Source organism: Podarcis filfolensis (genome assembly GCF_964270895.1).
Source record: "Podarcis filfolensis genome assembly, chromosome: 3".
NCBI lineage: Eukaryota > Metazoa > Chordata > Lepidosauria > Squamata > Lacertidae > Podarcis > Podarcis filfolensis.
The window spans coordinates 60,518,825-60,525,273 of record NC_139606.1 but is presented as its reverse complement, the minus strand read 5'-3'; the positions used below and the strand labels follow the sequence as shown (position 1 = coordinate 60,525,273).

Here is a 6,449-nt window from a genome sequence, read left to right as displayed (position 1 = left end):
TCTGCTGCCCCTCAGCATCAGTGGTAGTAATATAGATGGACAGGCTGTGGCGGGTTACTGATTATGTGTCTGCACTTTCAGTTTTATGCCTCCAAACCCTATTTCATTGTTTCCCATCCGCAGTAGTGGATGGTGCTAGCTGGGACGTATTTGTGCCATGTGTTGTCCTTACCCCTCAGTTGGACATCCCAGTCCACCATAAATTCTGGAAACCTGAGGTCTGCTGTGAGTGTACATGTATTTTTTCAGAAGTGTAGGTGCACAGTGAACCACCAAGACCTGCCAATTTCAGTTTATTGCCAGTTTTATGAAAGAGCAAGAAGATGGGGGATGTTGAAGTTAATGGCATGGGGCAAATAATTCAGAAAAGCAATGTTACATGCTACTGACCCAACCAGGCAGTACAGTTGCACCAGTCAGTTCATACTGTAAAGGGCTGCAATGCAACTGTAGAAAATGTTTTCAGCATTTTTGGAGAAGGAGAGGAGGATGGCAGAAACACAGCAATTAAACTGTTCAGAAGGAACATAATGGGGAAACAAGAGCTAGAGTGGAGGTCATCTGTTAAAACTGCTCTGGCTAAACCATCAGAAAATAAAAGAAGCAACTTATTTTTATCATGCAGCACATTGCCTCTATAATCCCCACAATGTGTTCTCTAAATAGAACACGTTTCAAGAAAGAAAGAAAAACCCATCTGGTTAATATGCTTGTCCAATATTCTACAGACATTGAATATATAAAGCTGGGCGGTCTGGTGAGCCAGTGTCTGAATATGTCATTAGTGCAAACTTGCTTTAAGTGCTTGGGGGTGCTTAGCTCAAACGTCTATATGCAATCCCATTCTTACGTAATGCATAGACGTTCTGCTGACATATGATACCACTTTACCCAAGCTCACCCTCCCTGCCTGTCTCTGCGCTGATCAAATGATTCTCACAGTCTCAACACTTCTGTTCATGTGTTCCAAGCAATCTTCCATGGGAACAACAGCTTTTTACAGTAAGCCCCGAGTATATGTGTTAATAATCAGGCTGGCTACATCCATCTGGACATGCTGTAAGTCACAGCTGGCAAAGCAAAATTCACAGCATGCGTGCTCCATCTTGCTCTTGCATTGACGTGTCCCAACATCGACGGTGTTTTTCATAAGCAGTTCACTGCTTCCTGCTGGAATAGTCATGAATCCATTATTGGAGCTACTGCAGGAGTGGGAACATGAAATGGAACACATTTACATTCTGTTCTTATAACGTACAGGAACTAAATATAAAACAATTTATTGATTATTCTTTCTTTTGCCACAACTTGTACAGCGGTGAGTGTTGATTGTCTGACTGTCTGTCCATCAACTGTCCCCTCTTGAACTGCTTTGCAGAGAAATATATGGGGGATGGAAAGCATGGAAAGAGGTGAAAGCAATAGGATGCATTTGGCAAACCTGCAACCTGCCATGTGAGAGAGATACATCCATCTCAAAACCAACTTTTCCTAGGAATTTAATAGAAAATAGCAAAGTTTTTCCTTTCCTTATGGAGCCAGCTAGGAATACCTTAGTAGCATCAGTAGCTTTTATGCTAAGGCTGCGTGCATACCATAGATTTAAAGCAGATTATTTCCCCTCACGAATCCTGGGAACTGTAGTTTGATAAGCATGCTGAAAATTTCACTTCTCTGAGGGGTAAGCTATAGCCCCAGGATTTTGCAGGGGAAGTAATGTGCTTAAAATGTGCTTTAAATGTACATTGTGTGCACAGACTAACACCCACACTCATCTCATAGTGAGTCTGCAATCCTAAACACATAGGTCTACACAATGAGTAAAGCTGCAGTCCTAACTCCATCTAAATAGGAGTAAGCCCCGCTGAATTCAGTAGGACTTACTTCTGAGTAGACATGGTTGGGACTGTGCTGTAAATGTCACTGAGCACAGTGAGAAAACATGCATAAGATTGGACTGCCAGTTGAAGCAGGAGAGCACACATTGTTCAAAGAACTAAAAACTCAGAGAAAAGCAGAGGTTTTTGAGACACTAGGCATTGTAGAAAGGGAAGGGATAGTCTCACATGGGCTCTCCATGGTCTTTTAAAAAGTGTTTCACATAAGTACACCTGTGTGGTACTAGAGAGGATGATTTTTGATTTTTTATGTCTATATAACACTTTCCAAAATGGTAAAGGCAAGTGTGGTGTTTGATTTATTATGGGTTTTTTTTAAAAATAAAATATTTTCATCATGCAGGGTGGCTTACAATAACTTTAAAAGAGATGACAAAACTTGTCCAAATTTTAGTGTTATTATAGAACTTTACAGTGGTACCTCTGGTTACGAATGCTTCAGGTTACGAGCTCCGCTAACCTGGAAGTAGCTGCTCCTGATTGCGAACTTTGCCCCAGGATGTGAACGGAAATCACACGCCAGAGGCCCCATTAGCGAAAGCGTGCCTCAGGATAAGAATGGTTTCAGCTTAAGAACGGACCTCCAGAACGAATTAAGTTCATAACCAGAGGTACCACTGTACTATGCTTTAGGATTGGGTGACAATCTTGCATTTTACTTTTTGGTGCACCTGTTGAAAAATTAGGAGATCCAGGTAAGGTCAGGGAACTCCTCTTTCATATTTCTCTATTTCTCAACACATTTGCTTATTTTCTTTGGTACTGCCTCTAGACCTTCATGTGACAAATGGCTTGCCAGGGGAGAAGGCATGTCATTCCAGCTTCAGAGAACATACCGTATGCATATCTCAGCAGGCTAACTCCAGTCTGGCACAACCACCCTCCATTTTCTGATGACTGTAGGGATTCCTCATGCAGGTGTTGGTAGCTGGGTCCTAAGGAGGTCATTTCCCCCATCATGCTGTGCTAGTCTCACTTGGCTTGCAGCTATGTCAGGTATTCCAGATATCTGCTTGTCTTTGGTGCTGAAAGAAATGTGAGACAACAAGGGTACATGTAATTCTGCCCTCTCATTTTCTTGGTAGACATGACTATTTGCCGAGAATATTCCACAGATTGAGACTGTTTTTAGACCAAGCAAAACACAGCTGATGTTTTGTTTTTTTAAAAAAAGAAAAAATGTAAATTTTGATGAATGGTTTTGATAGCCAAATTTAAAACTTGAATACCATATATATATATATATATATATATATATATATATATATAGATATAATGTCACGAGTCAGATGGTATAAATCATCCAGCTGTTGATTGACATCAAAAGCTTTTGAAGACAAGAAATAATTTGTTGGTTCTATGTTCATAAAATTAAGGTTCCAGTAGGTCTCTCAAGTATCCAGACTACCACATTAGGAGACCACTGTTAGATTGAAATAAGGAACTTGTCTCCAATTATTGCTTCCAGCTATGTAGCAGTTGTGTCCCCCATTGTCATAAGAAGTCTTTACTTAATATAGTTCAGTGATTATCCAACATAAAAGGAGTGTTACACAGTACTCCTCTTTAGAACTTACATCTGTATGGTATTAATAAACAAACTGATCAGTCTGTGAGACTGCACCATTATAAGCAGATCCTTTTTAAGCCTTGGAGATTAAAAAATATATTGGAAACAAATGAACAAAAAAAGAACAGTACTACATGATTGCATTTATCTTATATTATTTATGCATCATGCCACTCAAACTGAACTAATGCTGAAACAAAATAAAGAAAACACTTCTAAGATTACACTAATTTTATGCATATGAAATTGTCAGATGTCAAACTTTCCACGTGCATGTCAAATCAAGCTGGACAAAATCTGAACTAGAGGACTGTGAAATGCCTTCTTATGAAACTCACATCTTTGAAATTCAAAACCTGCAAAACTCAAAATGTGTTTCTTTTTGGCAGGGAACATTATGGTTGCGGAAGTTAAAGAGACTGAATAAACCAAGGGCACCAAGACCATATAGAAAGGTGATGTGTAACTGGAGGTAAGCAGGAAGGAATGAGCTGCAGGCTGCCTGCCTCAAGCTATGAAACCTTTTATGGGCTTTCCCCCCTCAATTCAGAGCTTTTGTAAAAATGTGTTTCTCTTTTTTAAAATAAAATTAAATGGCAGCACTTGCAATGAGTTGGTTGCAGAAGCTCTTATGAATGGACTTTTCCTTGGTACACCCTGAAACTCTTAAGCTGTGTACACACACCGTACATTTAAAGCACACACACACACATCAGAGAATCCTGGGAACTATAGTTTACCCCTCACAGAGCTACAATTCCTGGTGACCTTAATTATAGCTCCTATGATTCTTAGGGAGGGAAATGAATGTGCTTTAGATGTATGGTGTGAGCACAGCCTTACTTGGATACGGCAATGACACCTCCACAATCATGAGGGGTAGAAATATTCTAATGCACAAAGATTCATACCAAGCACCAGAGTTTTCCCCAGTACCATATCTGCATTCATGGAATCTCAGATGACAAATTGCCTATTCACAACACCCTTCTTGTTTTCCATGGATTTTGAACTCCACCCACCCAGGATAATGACTGTGCTGTTGTTTACACTGACACGATAAAAACCAGAGAGGAGTAAAGTCCCAAATAGTTCTTGAGTTCCTTTTCCTTGCTTTCAGCTTACTTCTGCATCATGTAAGCACATCGGAAAGAAAATCCAGGGATGAGGTGATCTTGGAATAAAGGCCAGTGTTACCCCAAATGTTTTCCAAAGAGTCAAAGCCACTTATAGAGAAGTAATCATAACTGGAAAAACAATATTGGAATGCTAAACCCTACTCCCTTTCCACTGATTCCCATTCCAAATTGTACCCCTATTCCCAAATGCCTTTTCTGCCCACAATAATTAAATGCATGCCTCCCTTGTACAGTGGTATCTCAGGTTACAAGCACCTCGGTTACAAACACTTCAGGTTACAGACTCCGTTAACCCGGAAGTAGTACCTCGGGTTAAGAACTTTACCTCAGGATGAGAACAGAAATTGTGCGGCGGCATGGCGGCGGGAGGCCCCATTAGCTAAAGTGGTACCTCAGGTTAAGAACGGTTTCAGCTTAAGAACGGACCTCCGGAACAAATTAAGTTTGTAACCAGAGGTACAACTGTAGTTTCTTCTCCTGTCCTCCTACTCTTCCTTGGCAACAGAGCAATGTTGTAACTGTCCTTCAGGAAAGTCTACTTTGTAAGCCAGCCAGTTGTGAAAATCGAGAAGGGCATGGCTTCAGTTAAGCAGAGGCTAGGCTGTGGGTGCTGTTTATTGAGCGTTAATTCTGATTTGTTTGTGGCAGAGGGTGGTGAGTAGATGACCTTGCATCAAACCTAAGTATTACCCCACACTTTCCATTCTCTCATCACTTTCTGTATCACAAAATGTCTGATATTTTGGGGAAGTGGGGTTTGTGGTACAAGAGCTCCTGATCAATGATAATTTCACCACCTGAATATGCTGGCGTGTGACTGAATCTCACCTGAAGATAGGGACAGTCTGGAAATCCCCTTTCTGGGCAGAGTTCTACCAATCAAATTCTCTTACCCTGCCTAAAGGCCTCTGTTCTCTGCAGTGGCTGGAGTTTGTTTTCCATACGATGTGGTTCAATTCCTCCTGAGCCTGCTGTCAGTTTTCATATAGCACAATGGCAGTGAATCATCTGCAGTGTGTTTGAAATGCAAATTCTAACCTGGCATTGCTGTGACTTGCTCAGTGAATCACCCTGTCTTATAATTACCCAATGCAAATTTGAATGCAGGGCAATGAGTTCTTCTCTTAGGACTAAGGCAGCAGTTCAATCAGGGATGCACAGATGTAAATGAGGTCTAAATTTAGTTAAAGGTCCCAGGGGTAGCCCTTATGCTGCTTCCGCTGGTTTTATACCCTGCATCGTTCCACTTCTTTGTGCTTAATTATATACATATATACGTATACACACACACACACACACACACACACACACATTCTGCCTTTTGGGAGCCAATTTGCCTTAAAAAAAAATTACATGTAAAAATGACAACGATTTCAAAGCAACTATTATTTTTAAAAGAGCATCGGCCCGGCCCACCTACTTCTGCTTCCAGCCCCACCCACCACTGGCATGTGGTCCTCAAAAGATGGCACAGAACATAGGTGACCCTTGAGATGACAAGGGGTCCCCACTCCTGACATGGCAGGTTATCTTCCAATACATGAGTAAAGTTCACCTGCAAAAGAAATCCATAGCAAAAATATACCAAATGAAAACATACCCACTGGGTGAAAACCAACAAAATACAATACTCTATGTACTTAAGTGTCCTTTGACACCTAAATCATGGGCAGTGGTCACATCAAAATGCTCTTGACATTTTCATGAGCGGTGATCTGTTTTCTCTTGAATTTCAGGAAATGTTTATCCTTGCATTTCAGAGAGATAAAAACAAGGTTCCTGTTCACTTGGACTTCACATTAAACTTAGTGCTTTCTCTCATGATCCCAAAGAACCTCAGAG

General features: G+C 40.8%; 1 long non-coding RNA gene across 1 annotated transcript; it reads right to left on the bottom strand.

Annotated features, from left to right (window-relative positions):
- Nucleotides 1–333: 333 nt before the first annotated feature.
- Nucleotides 334–5,639, bottom strand: LOC310758232. The gene is made up of 3 exons (XR_014545657.1): nt 5,501–5,639; nt 2,735–2,923; nt 334–1,202 (listed from the first exon to the last, which is right to left on the bottom strand). It is a non-coding gene; the product is annotated as an uncharacterized lncRNA (long non-coding RNA).
- Between the last annotated feature and the right edge of the window lie 810 nt (nt 5,640–6,449).